Genomic DNA, 14,659 nt, shown 5'->3' with positions numbered 1-14,659 from the left:
AAAAAAATATTTTGCTTGCAAACGTGAGGGCTCGATCATGAGCTTTATTAAATAAAATGTAATTATTGGTGGTTATAGATACTAAAATAAAAATGCTTTCTTTTATGTGTAGCTCTTGCTACCATGATTTGTGAAGTGTACACTACAGGTATTACTGTTAACCAATGCAATGGTAAGCAGCAGAAGGAACACAGGTAACGGTTGTATGCTCTTCCCTCCTTCCACTATGTGATCAGCTAAATATTGGTTATGGTGATTTTGGTATTATTGTTCTGGTAATATATTCTAAAAGAAAACGAGACAAACTCCAAATGTCATGGTTTGTTGGCTTGTTATAATATTTTGTGGTTTGTCTAGAAACGAAGTTGTGACATCATCTCTCAGTCAGGTTTATAAGCAAATTGAAGAGTCACTGTTACGATACAAATGTTGACAGATGGCCGGGAAAAGTTGTTACTTTAAAAGCGCAAAGCCTGTTACCATATTGCTGCTTACACGCATATTGCAGCATAATTTTCAAAGATGTACATATTTTTTGTCCTCGTTTTTGCACTCATGGAGTTATATGAATTAAAAAGGCTGCAAACATTCTCAGCTTTCGTCCATACATAAGGAAGCAAGAACTGCCTTGCACACGGAGCACGGGAGAGGGAGAACGAACTCCTCAGTTGCTGATTAAAGTTGCATTGCAACTGATACCTTTTTGTTATCGTGTGCTGCTGAGCCTCGGCCACACAGCGTGCGATGCTTTCTTTATTTACAGACCCACTGCAAGCCCGCCCAGTCCCAGGCTGCACTTATTCCGGGCGATTCACTCACAGATCCCCTAATAGACTTCAGGCTGCCCGCCTTGCATTAGCCTCTGCACAACAATGGCACTTGCGTTTATGGTGGGCTCTTTAGGTTTCCCCCCACCCTCCTGCGCCCCCGGCAGTCGCCCGCTTAGCCTGCCCCTAGAAACTGGTCTCATGTTTTCTCACTTTTGTTTGGACCCTTTAACGGTTGTTGGGTGCTCGACCCTGCGGACCCTGTTAAGACTGTTAATCTTCAGCTACCTGATGACATTTTGGACTTTTTGTTTACTGTTGTGGCTGCTAGTGATTGTTGTGTGGGAAATGTTATATTTTAGTGACTCCAGCTATTCCTGTGCTCCTTGAACTAGCAACACAGGGAACAGAGTAGGGGTGCATTTTGCAATTTCTTGCTGTGCTACTCTTGTGTTTGGGCCCTGTGCTGCTTACGTTGATTTCCTTTGCTTGTTCAGCATGTGGGGTATCACACTGTTTGCTTATCTCCAGCACTTGGAGGGGCGTGATAGTCATGCGTGACTGGGTTACATTTGCATTGTGTATGCCTTTGCTTTGATCCCATTTCTGGCTTGATTCATGCCCCGAGTTTTTTTTGTTTAGGGTGTACCTATGCTGGTGCACAGTCAGGGTTGTACGCTTGATGGTTCCCGCTTGTTTGGACTATTAGATGTTGCTTGTGACAACTGTAAGCCGAAACTATTGCATTAGAGTACAAATAGGAAGAAATGGCACACAAAGAGGGACATGCAGCTTGTAAGTATTTGGTTATTTGCCCACCCATTGACTGCCCATGACCATGCTAATCCCTATGGCCATTCCCCCACAGTCCCTGTCCCTACCCGCCCAAAACCTTCTCATTGGAACTCTTTGAGCTCGCTTTATTCAAGCCTTACCATCAAACCTGGCACTCAAGTGCCTGCAAGTGTTTTTTTCTCAAAGCAGTCTTCTGAGGGTTAATGACTTAATTGGAGTTGTAGACCCGCTTACCTGTGTAATAGAAATATGGCATGTCAGTTCTAGGTGCACTGATGCATGATATTAACATTCAAATCGGTAACTAAACATACCAGTACACACGCATTACTGTCTGCTCTTCCTTGTGTGTAGTTTCTATTTATTATAACCGAGTGTGTCTTCTTACGGGGGGTAGGTGAATCCTGGTTGTGCCACAGGCCCTGCAAATGCCCTTGTAGTATTTTTCCGATTTTTAATTTTCTCATAATTTTAGGCTAGTTTTGTCTCGTATGTTTAGATGCTGTTAAGGCACAGAGCATGGTTCTGAAAGCGCCAGACTAAAGAACCAAAACGTAATAACTTATCTATGGGTTTCACTATTGTCATGGCACAATAAACACTCCCAAGATTAGACTGTTTAATAGCTTTCAATTGGTTTCTTGATGAGCCCTATAACTCTCGCCCTTGCCCTCTTCCCCAGTCACTTCCTAAAACTGTCCCGACTCTATCTAGTTGTTTGTGTTCTAAAGGGGTATGAGATTGCCTTGCACCACTCTGCTTGACTGTCTTCCTTCTGCAATGCACACATTTTCCTCTTCCTCTCCTTACCTCTCAATACTCTCCTCTTCTGACTCCACCCATCTCGATTTTTCCCTCTTCTCCTCTAGCCCTCTGATGCCTCTTGTTCCTTCTAGGTCTTGCCTCTACCCTTTAATGTTACTACTACCCTGATCCTCTACGCTACTAACCTTCCTCCACTCCTATCACCTCCTCCACTACTATAACTCCACCCTCTTTTCATTCATTCTCAAACACTTTGCATTCACTCTTTACACTACTTCCTTAAAATACCCACTACACTGTCATGCACACTCACAATACCGTTCCATTTGCATTCACTACCCAATACCTCACTGTGAGGAGTCAGAAATGAATGAGGCAGACACAAGTTTGCCATGTTTTTGCCTAAAGACATTTATTAACACAAAAGCGGTTGATTGAGAAAAGGCCTCTCTGACCCTGTTCTAAGCGAAATGTCCCTACCTAAACAAAGGGTCTGTCCATGTCGGGATGTTAAAAACCAAACTGGCCTGTGTCCAACATTCTGTTCTGACCCTCACACTACAAACGTAACTCTAAGGTGAAAATGGGTAGTTGTCTTTAACCTTGTTTGCTTTGGAAAAAGTGTCCATAAACGAAAAATGACTTAAACAATAGTTTCATGAAGAATATAGTTCTTGGTTCCAGAGGGCATTTCCCTTTCCCTGGATTCTTCTTTATTCTTTGGACTTTTTACTTGCAACAGTTATTTGGGCCTCTTTTGGCCAAGTGCAACACTTGTGCACACACAGACTTGCTTTACACAATCCTCTTCAACTACCTGGTGTACTCTCCTGCCAGGACTTCCAATGTTCACACACTTGTAACTGCCTGGTCTGTTCCTTACCAGGACTCTAAAAGCTGCTTGTATACAATATTTGATAATGTATCTGCTTTATATATTATCATCCTGTTTTTTTTCATAAGTGCACTGTGTACATTTACACCTTTGCAAAATTAAGTTTCCTCTGACTTGTATGTCAATTTCTCTGCTTTTCCTCATCTAGGCAACTTTCAATAATTTGTACTCTGCATGCTCGCCGATACGCCCTGATGTCCCTGTTGCTCTCAGGAGGACTCACCGGTTTATTGTAGGTGCTTGATTCTGCTCACACGGTCAGCCAGTGCAGGATTCACCTTTGCTTCTTTCTCGCGGTCTTCTTTCCTTCATGCGCCGGACTTCCACGGCATCCAATTGGTACGCCTGCGGTTCTCACGGCTACATTAAGTGGAATACTGCTCTTCACTGTCTGCACACGCCCAGCAGTTCTTTGGCGTTTTAGCAGTGTCCCTTAGCCGAGCAGTGCCTTCATCTTGTTGTGACCGGTCTCGCTTCACCATGCCAGTTTTGCCTTCTTAAGCGCTCTGTGCAGAGAGATGCATCTTTCACCAGTAGCCACAGCAGCTGCCTCGCATTCTTAGTTCAGGCTCCTAACATTTCCCAGGCACAGGTGTTTGTCTCAAGAAATCCCCTCCACACACTGCTGCTCACTTGTTCTACCACCTCCTCCTCTGAAATCACCCGAACAACCGACCGCTTCCTTCTTCCAAGTTTTCTTTTATGCTCCCCTCTTGTTTCCATTGGTCCACTTTCATTGGCTAACCTGGCTCTATCTTCAACCAGGAGGGTTGGTTATAGCAAAGATGTTAAATGATGGGCTTATCCTCACCCCTTTCCCTGCACGGGCCTGCTGCAGAATGGTGGTCCAGTTGGTGCATTGACCATGTTCGTGTGGGGTGGTTGTTAGTCCAGGTCCCCATAGGGTAAGGAGAGTATGCGCGAGGTCTGTGGCCCCTTATTCAATCCTTGGCGGTCTAGGCTATTGTCTGCAGTGTACAGCTGTTTCTAGTTGCTGTTTCTTTTTGCTGCATTACGTGTAGCTCTTCTCCTGTTTAATCTCTCTTCCCTTTTACCCTCTGCATTGGCTGCAGTATGACAGATTATTGAAGCCACTGGTTGGTTGTCTGTACTTGGCTCGGTTTTGGTCTCTGGTTGCCTCGAGCAGATAGCATTTTGCATTGTGTGATGGCTAGGCTGGTTCTCACTGCTTCCTCGACCTGGTGTGTTGTTTTCTAAGCATTTTGTTTGCAAGGGATGGCGTGAGACAAGTTTGTACTGCACAAGAACATGCTTGCACGGTCCTCTTCGGGTGAAGGATTGGCTCTGGATGTCTTCCTGGTAGGTCTCCCACCACCAGCAGTTCCCACCCCGCTCACCCCCCCACCCCCCTTGACAATGCCAGGCTTACTGGCCTTGTCGGACAATGTAAGCCAATAGCAGATCTCGGGTAATAAATATTACAAGGATCCTGTCTAAGGTTTATTCCCTTTTCCACTGTTGGTGCTCCCTCCCAGTGTCTCTTATGAGTTAACCTGATGAAGATGGTAGCCATCCCAAAATGTATGTATGCATTTAGGGTTTTGCTTATGTATTATCGTGTGCTTATATAGAAAATGTACTCCGATCTCATTTTTGGAATTGTAGGAGACCTAGCTGAGATCTCATACCACTTAAAGACTAGGCAGGAAGGTATTTTTCCGCTCCCTGATATTGAGCTGTTGAATTTTTCTACTTGTGTGAATGTAATCCTTGGGCTGGCAGGTGGGCCCCCCGCCCCTTCCCATTGTTTCAGTCCATCTATCTGGAGAGGGAAGTACGCTTAAGGGTCTTCAACTGTTTGAGCACTTAGTGAAATAAGTTGATCGTTGTGCATTTTTACATTGCTTTCTGCATACACTGGTATGTGGTCCAAAGAAACTTAAGAGAGCCGACACGAGTGATTGTAAATACGCTACATGACACGGTTATATGGGATCTAACCCATGAGAATGAGCAACATTTAAGTTTCTTTGGTACCGGTATCAGAATTAAATATGATCTAGCCCTGATTTGAAAAAGGCTCCGTAGTGCCAAAACACGTGTTATCAGGAAGGGCAACTTTGGTGACCATATCCCGATTAAATCATTGTTTCATCTAAATATTGGCGCAGGATTCCAGGAGTTTTCTTTACTTTGATTCTATTATCTGACGGTTTCAGGCTTTTCACTGTCTTACTCCAGTAAACTGCGACACTGCATTTACTCAAAAGCTTATGATACCAATATAATCATTACCAATTCGAACAAGGTATTTCAATGAGTCACTGACCAGACTCCTTTAAGAAAAGCCACACCTTTATATATGTTCCGTAACACCTTCCAAAGGGGTTGAGGCAAGTAGACCTCACCACGAGAGACTCCCACTTTGGGCACAAGGGCTCCTGTTCCCGTGAGGAACCCACTGGTGCTCTCCATGTGATGGCCTATATGGAATTGTCAGGCACTCCAAATCAGCACAAGTTCCAAAAGTGTGTGTGTGTGTGTGTGTGTGTGTGTGTGTGTGTACACAGAGAGCTCGGTGGTGGCATCTCCGTGGCTGCATCGTGGTGCACAAGGTGTCCCCTCAACTACACCCATACTGACTCACAGGCCGAGTGCCTGTAACAATACCAAGATGCCAGGAAGGAGTCTGAAGCGGATGCCATGAAGAACAAACACAAAGCGAAGGTCCCACACACCTACTGGTGCCGGAGACGTTCCCCCTCGAGTCCGAAGGAAAAAGGTCTCTGCACGATCAGAGATACTCATCCCAGTGCAAATGACGAGAGTGTGAAAATACCATTAATTACGTGAATCTGTATTAATGTGATAAAGAGAAGTCTAGAATCTACAGAGTGAGAACAACACAACTGGAACATTGCTACCTTGGGAAAAGGGGAAAATAACCCAGAGTCTAAGGAGTACAAATTGGAAGACAATAGAGAGAATTGAGCACCAAAGAACTGAGGGGTCCCAGTATACAAATAAGTCTTGAGAAGGTAAAGTTGAATATCAACTGTATAGAAATCCAAGGTCGGAGGAAAAGACAATATAGCAGAAATCTCATAATTCTATAAGTATAATTAAAAATGCTTACACTTACCCACAAAGGCCTGACCAACAATGCACCTGAGAAACCGAATCACCAGGACCCAATCTAATAGATCTACTCGAACACCATATACCAGCCTCATAGCCACGCCGAGATTCAAGAGTGAAAGCATGCGGATCCAGCTTCCCAGAAGTAGTAGTCAAATTGTGGAACACTCTGCCTCCTAAGCTAGGAAATGACCCCTCCCTATGATCATTCCAAAAAAGCCTATAAGCTAGACTATGGAGTCCAGACTCCCAACAATGAACAGTTCTAGGTGAGATAGACCATTCCTCCATGCCTTACCTCACAGGGAATCTAGCTACCCTAGTTTACCACCACTAGTTCCCAGCACCATCAGCACTTCTAATACTGCCAACTTAGTTCAACTCTGCCACAATAGCGATGCCTTTATTGCACTGAATATCTGTTCTGCTGTTGTATCTGTTCCATCTAACAATGCCGACGTGTAACTGTAACCACCTTCCTAAGTATCGGTGCCTAGATGCCTCTGGGCTGTGCGCGCTTTATAAATGCCAAAATAAATAGTGAAGGAAGCAGAGAAAAAAGGAGCGTCGAGTTAACTGGGTAGGGTGGGCAATTGCCAGCATGGGGGAAGACATTGGGCGTAGATCAGAGTCTCGGGTGGGGTGCGGAGTGCAGGGTGTGTGGACCTCGGTGTTAAGGAGCCATTCCTTGAAAAGGAAGGTGTTTGGCTCTTTCCTGATCTGTAGAAGTGATTGAGCAAGTCTGACGTTGACGGGAGGAGGTTCCAGACTCTTGCACCATAGATAAAGAAGGCCTGTCTTCTGGTTCTTTCCTTCCTGCACTGTCGTAATTTGTCTGCACATTTCCTTACTTCTGGTGAATCGCAGGCCTCCAGAGATGCAGAGTTCCTCAGTGAGGTAGCTTGGGGACATCAGTATGCCAGCCTTGTAGATGATTCAACAGGATTTCACGATGATACAAACTTTCAATGGACGCCAGTGCAGTTCAATGAGGGCCAGGGACATGTGGTGGAATTTTGAGGAGTCCTTTAATGAGTCATGCTGCGTCATGCAGGAGCCATTTCAGAAGTGCCAGGCTAGTCACCGAAAGGCCTTCCAAAAGGGCATTGCCGGAAAGAAGCAAGGCTTGGACAGCAGATCTGAAGTTGTTTTTTGGGATGAAGGGATTGATTTTGGGAAGAAGGGATTGATTTTCTGCAGGAGAGAACGTTGGTACTGGCAGTTAGTCTTCCTTTCTATGTACTGTTTGAATGTGAGGGGTCTGTTGAACGCAGGCCAGCTGCGGTGTGAATCACTCGAGCTTCATAGTAGATGGCGTGTCCTGAATGTCGGGGTTCAGTGTTGGTCAGCTGTAGGAATTCAGTCGAGGAGGGGTTGAGCTTTGGTTAAGCACTGGAACCAGGATTGGATTAATGTGAGGTAGGGCTTGAGCCTCTGGATGTCTTTGATAGAGAATATCTTGAGGTAGATCTGCATGTAATCTGCGTATTGGTGAATGTTATTGTTGTGTGAAGAGAGTAGGATTCCAAGCGGTTCGAGGTAAAGATTGAAGATCACAGGGGACAGGATAGATCCTTGCAGGACTCCACAGGTGATGGGTTGAGTTGGTGATCTGGAAGAATCCATTTGTATGAACTGTTAGCAAGGTAGGATTTGAACCCCATGCAGCGATGTAGATTGTCGGCGAGTGTCTGGTGGTCTTCTGTGTCCCGTGCTGCTGAGAGATCGAGGAGAACTAGGAGGCAAGGATGGCCGAGGATTTTAAGGGCTTCATCTATCACCTTGATGATGACCGTTTCTGTGCTGTATCTGGGTCCGAAGCCAGATTGAAACCAATGTCATTCCGTACTACCAATGTGTTGAGTTGTGTGGCTACTGTTTTCTAAAGGATTTTACCTAGAGAGGGAAGATGGGCGATGGAGCGGTAGTTGCTGAGATTGTCAAGGTCCAGTGTTCATTTCTTATGAAGCAGGATGATTTTTCCGGTCTTGAGGGTCGAGGGAAAGGGGCCTTAAGTTAGGGAGCTATTGATGATTGTCAGGTAAGGGAGGAGTTCTTCATTTAGAAGGGACTTGTATAAGGAGGCAGGGGGCAGGGAGGATGTTATCAGCATATGATGTGGCCTTGAGGGATGCTAAGGTGACAGTGAGGCCTTCCATAGTTGGTGTCTTGAAAGTTGTCCTGATATATGTGGTTTTGTGAGATGGGATGTGTAGTGTGCTGTCAGTTGTGGCATTGGTGTCTGTGTTGGCGCATCATGTTGATCTTGGTGATCACGGTTGATTTTTCTATGGAGTGTGCTACAGGTGTGTCGGGCAGAGTGTAGATGCAGTGCTTGATGGCTTTAAATTTAGCCTCCAAATGTTAAACAATCAGTACCCTTGGATTTCGGTTTCAGACCTGCGAGAGGAACATAAACAGCACTACTGTCCATCTGGGACAACCTAAAAACGAACGCAGACTCGAACACAGCCTCAGCCTTCATTCTGCCCGACCTCTCCGCAGCCTTCGACAGTTAGCCATGACACCCTAACCAAAAGTCTAGAAGACATAGGCGTAACAGACATGGTACTACTCTGGATTAAATCATTCCTAGCAGACAGAACAGAAACTGTATGGATTAAACCCTTCAAATCCAACCCACAAGTTAACGACTGTGGAGTACCACAAGGATCCTCACTATCACCACTGTACTTCAACATCTACCAGACTCCAGTTATCAGAATCGTCAAAAAATACATTACATGCTACAACTATGCAGATGACATCCAAATCATCTACAACATCAAAGACGCCCAAGTCGATCACTCAACCCTAATTGGGTGTGTAAAAGCAGTCTTCAACTGGATGAATGCCAAAAATCTGAAAAATCAACCCAGGAAAGACAGAAATCATGATCATATCAAACAACCAAGAGAACAAAACCGTCATCCCGTGGCCAGCGGAAGTGGGAACTGCACCAACACCATCTAAGGTAGTAAAAAATCTGGGAGTCCTGATGGACAACACCCCAACCTTAGAACCACAAATGCAATAGTCAAGAAATGCTTCTTCCTCCTCCAGACGGCGAGAACAATCCTACCTTTCCTCTCCTTCACGCACAAAACGCACATCTGTCGCCCTCATGTCAAGAATCGACTATGCAAACAGCCTCTTCCTCGGAACACCAGAATACCTCCTGAAGAAACTACAACGGATCCAAAATACAGCAGCCACACTACTCAAACTAGCCAGAAGAGACCACATCACTCCTGCCCTAAAAACGACACTGGCTCCCAGTAAAACATTACATCACCTACAAAACAATGTGCATAACACACAGGGCAATCGGTGGACAAGGAGCAGAATTCCTACAAAAGAAAATGACAATCTACAAGCCAACGAGACTGGTCAAGCAATGAAATTCGCATGGAACAAAAACTGTACCTTAAGAAAAAACTTGGAGGTGCCTCCTTCTCCCACTTAGCAGAAAAAACCTGGAACAACATCTCAAAAGAAATAAGAAACACCAAAGATCAAGTACAATTCAGAAAATTACTAAAAACCTGGCTCTTCAACATCACAGATTCAAACTGAAAAACCGAAAGAGGAAAAAGGATGACCAAACTTAAGAGGACTCTGATAACACCCAGAACCGACCAGCGAAACTCTTGCCACAACTGTCATGATCCATCGATCACGCCCCTATTGGTCCTCCTGGTCCCTGGCACGTCGGGAGGGGGGGGGGTTACTCGCTGTAGTACACCCAACATGGCCGTATTCACAGAACGCCCATGCAGCACGTTCCATAAATGAACCACGCCCCTGCAGCTCCATGTGTCTCAACGCTATCGTTAGCTGAGGCTAGACCTGCGTCGCGTCGTGCTCCTGGAACTGAGTTGCTGCTTGAATTTCCGGACCCACTCCTTCTCCTTCCCTTTGCACCTGTATACATCTGCGTTCCGCGCAGACCGCCCCCGTGTGCGGCCTTCCTTCCTGGAGTTTCCTTGATCCCGGACGAAGAAGCTGAACGAATCCTGGAATCAGACGACGGCCGAGCGGGCTTATACAAGACCCGAACAGCACGGAAGAAAACCCTGGCGAAGGATCCCGCAAGGCAGCATAAACAGGTGAGAAAACAGGAAACCTGTGACAACAACTTGATAGGTAACGCCAAGTCAAATAGAACACAAGCAACACCCATTAGGACAGAATCGGCATCCCCAGCCAACAACCTCACCCGCCCCATAATTGCTACCAGGTATCACACTAATATAGAGTTGTTTGAATGTTCGCACTCGCCACACTCGCACTAAGTTGTGGACATTAGCATGGACACTGGCCATATGAGTGGCGAAGGAAGGCCGGTACGTTTGTGAAGGAAGTTGATGAAAGTGAAGGCCAGATGTGAAAGGGACTGCGAGTACCGGACAAACCCAGATCTGGACAGAGGTGCAGAAATGCTGCCACAGCCCATCTGGGGAGATTACGGAAACACAGCGCCTCACTTCAAGACAGAAATGCCTATTAACCAATCCACTAACATTTCCCCCCTCTATAGACCTCTCAAACTCTAAACCAAACACAACCACAGGCCTACAGAACAACAAACCGCACAAACTTCACTACACTGCAACAACAAATCAAAACGCACATAGACTCGCACAACAGTACACAACTACAAACACCCCAGGCCCAGCCGACAGACCCACCGGGCTGAGGCTGCCAACAGCACATCATTGATCTCTTGCACTTTTCCAGCTTCCTTCCACTAACTCGCCCTCCCTTTCCCTTCTTTCAGAGCCGCCAGAGCGCCAGGGGACCACTCCGGTGGTGATGGTGCACGGTACAAATATCTTTTAACATTAACATTAGAAACGGTGCCACCAGTTTAGTGTTATGTATCCAAAAGACTATTGAAGTTCTGTATAAATTAATAATATGCAGCAATTGATGGCTATTTATGTCTCTACATTGGGTACTGTTAAGGCACCTTCAGTTTTCATTAGGCAGAGCATGTCTCGTCTTCAGTTTTTGGCATGGGTTTCTGTGGGTGCAAGGTGAAGGGGTGGCAATTGAAGGATGACGCGGGGAGCGAGGGTTAGATCACCCTCCTCCAGAGTAGGGTTTAAGAGTGGTCTAGGAGGAAAAAGGAAGACTGTTGGCAGATTGGGACTCTAGAGGTGGGGAAAAACGGGGATCGGCGGTTGCTTCCTCTGCCTGCATGGGAAGTTCAAGAAATTAGAAGGGAACAGACTGGAGGGGCTAAAAGGCAAGGTGGGCGCCAAATGCCAAAAGTAATACCACATGAAAGACAGAGGCTGGATCCCCCAGATGCAGGGAGCAGAAAGCTAAGTTAAGGTACTGTGTGTGTGAGTGAGGAGGAGTGAAGTTTAGAGAGAAATCACGGTGACAGCATGGCAGCCGAAAAAGCGAAACAGAGCAGGAAATGGGCAGAGGCGAAGAGGAAATGTGACTAGGGCGTTTACCTTTTCATCCGGACTGACCAGACAGAGAAAACCATGTTGTTGGGTACATTGTGAACATTCTGGCACGTTCGAACCACTATCAGTGGATTGGAGTTTGTAAGTGTGCGTGTGTTGTGATTATGTGTGTTGTGCTTATGCCCGCAGAACTTTTTTTTTTTTTTACTAATCCCCAGAAGCTGTGGAAGGTCAGATAAAATCCCGGACACTGAATCTGAAAGCTTGGAGCGTGCTTTCACCACGGAGTCTGAACCTCTAAAGATGCTTGAGAGCCTTGAGGCAGCCGAGTCACACCGCAATCACCAAAATCCTTGTGCACCTTGGTTATTAAATTGAGTAATTATTTACTTGACTTCCAACATATTTACTCAGAGATTCGTTGCACACATGAAAGACCAATAGACATGCACTGTAGACAGTGCACAGTGCTGTTGCTTTTTCGATTGGCTAGAATGAAATCTTATCCCCCCTGCTAGGGAATCGAAGTTATAAGTGAGGGCGCCTGACTTTTTGATGGACGTTTTCTTTTCCGCTGTCTTTTTCAGCTTCTCGGTTTAAGTACTTATTTTTGCGGGTGCTTTAGCTTCTAGCATTCTAGATACATTTATCCCTCTGCCAAGTCTTCACCATGCCCATAGCATTTGAATCGCAGCAGGGCTCTAGGATCTCACATATGTCTGCAACTGTTGGTGCTCTGTGCTGGTTTGTCTGGAGCTATACGAGGCTCGGTTGCAGGCTGCGTTGGCCGTTCCAGTACGTTGTGTCACTTGGGGCATGGTGCGTTCTCTATTCTCTTTATATGAAGGCCCGGGGCGAGATCTATTGGGTGCATGGTAAGGAACGTGTGTCCAAGCACACTTTTGGGGGGCGAACTGCTTATGAAACGACGTTCTCGTCTTTCAATGAATCGCTTTGAAACACATTGGGCCTAATTCACCGAACGTTTTCCAGTGGGGTTTTGCCATTATAAAATATATCTGTGAATTGGCCCCAATGGTTATAGGCGCTATACAAATAATCAATTGAGTGGATTAGTTTGAGGAAGAAGATGGTCCTGATTGTACATGCCCCAGGACAGTGCTGCAGGTGTTTAGTGTGTGAATGCGGGGTGTACACGAAAGTCGTTAAATCGGCTGCCCGCAACATAAATAAGCCATTAAAAGTCGAATTCTCTTGAACTGCAAAGGATCTGATCTTAACGTTTTCAAATCCAATCGGCAAACCGTATTGTTTGTGAGACGGTCTTAGTTCAATGTTGTATTAGGCAACAGATACGTTTCTGACTATGTTCGGCATTGTTTTTCTCATTTGTTTGCTGTATTTGTACAGTGGCTGTGCACGGGCTCAGCATTAGATATTGGGGAGGAGTGAGGGTGCACTTTTTTAAAATGAATTTATTGGGCATTTATAATGCACCTATACACAAGTGTTTCGAGGTGCAAGCTCACTTCACTGTAGCTCTAGAGACTAAAGGTGCTCACATAGACCCTTTCCTGTAATTAATGTTTTGTAAGTAAGTTATCTTATACCATACTCCTTGTAACTAAGCTTTGCATATCCTTGTGACTGCTCCGCCCTGATACCCCCGTGCCTGATGCGCATTATAAATAATAAAAAAAACAAACATCATAGCTCAGTTCTGGCCTTTGTGCTAACATCTCCATAATTTTGTTTGTATTTGAAATACACCACCGTGGCTTGCCAATGCTATCTTGACCATTTGTTGATTCTTCTGTTCCTGACGCCAGCATACGGCTCCATTTTTATATTTGGCTATTGGATGGTCCTTCAGCGCTACCTATAAGCCAAAACTATTGCATTTTGAGATCTATGAGGGAAATTGGATCTAAAGCTTGTGGGTGGGTTTTATTTAGCCACCCATTCACTGCCCATGACATGCTAATCCCTTTGGGCATTCCCACCCACTTCCTGCCCAAAACACATCATCCTAGAATATTTTGAGTTCTTTATCAAGAAATAACATCAATCTCTGTGCTCAAAACTCCTGCCCGTGTTACTTCAAAGCATGAGATGAGCAGGGGTAAGATCTGCCATTCAATGATCGGTCATCTGGTCCTGATGATTTTAATCTGCTTGTATTCCTACAATGTCCTTAAACACTAGACTGAACATAAGCAAGCAGTTCCTTATCCCCTTACTACCAACATTATTTTGTTAGAGCAGTAGAAGGAAAATACAAGGAGATTGTTTGGACACCCACCCCGAGCTGAGGACATTTGTGCCCACCAGGGTTACTTTATTTTATTTTACTCGCGATTTATAACCAGTTTAATGCTGTGCTCCTCCAGCTTCTAAGTGTCGGACCAGGGATTGAACTCATGTTGCACAGAATAGCTTTTTTCTGAAGCGAGCTATCCTGCCAGGTTACATTAATCCTATCCTCTCCCATCCATCATATGCTATTCCTCCTCTTCCTCGCACCTCCTGCTCATCACTCCTGCACAAAAACTTCTGCACTGATTTCAAGGTCTGATTTCAGACACTGTTTAAATCTAGATTAGAAGGCTACACGTTGTCTCCTAAAGTTACTCTTCCAGGCTATAGCATGCATTCTTTAATGTCCTCAGAGAGCTTCCCTTAGACTGCTTAATGTCTCCCCTGAAATATTTGAGTTGTTAAATGCAGACTTTTTGATGGTATGGCTAGTACCTGCTTTCCTATTTTGCTCCTAAAGTAAAGTGAAAAAAATGTAGTTTCAATCTACTAGCCAAACAGAAGTGTCACTCTCCCTGCCATTAATACAAGTTCTCTGCTTGAACATAGCATATTTCATGCCTAAGAGTGAATTATTTCTCACCAGTGGTGAGTGTATGTTCTGTTGTCTGCCATAGAGGTCTGCATCATGCATTCTC

At 45.2% G+C, this 14,659-nt stretch overlaps 1 protein-coding gene across 3 annotated transcripts in view; it reads left to right on the top strand.

The window, feature by feature from the left end:
• MBTPS1 (membrane bound transcription factor peptidase, site 1) overlaps positions 1-14,659 on the top strand; it is a 1,184,166-nt gene that overhangs the window by 157,633 nt on the left and 1,011,874 nt on the right. The gene's annotated exons all lie outside the window — the stretch shown is intronic.

The sequence above is a fragment of the Ambystoma mexicanum genome, chromosome 1p, assembly GCF_040938575.1.
Source record: "Ambystoma mexicanum isolate Mex_15411 chromosome 1p, UKY_AmexF1_1, whole genome shotgun sequence".
NCBI classification, from domain to species: domain Eukaryota; kingdom Metazoa; phylum Chordata; class Amphibia; order Caudata; family Ambystomatidae; genus Ambystoma; species Ambystoma mexicanum.
The sequence above is the reverse complement of the archived record's forward strand: the minus strand, read 5'-3'. Positions and strand labels throughout refer to the sequence as shown.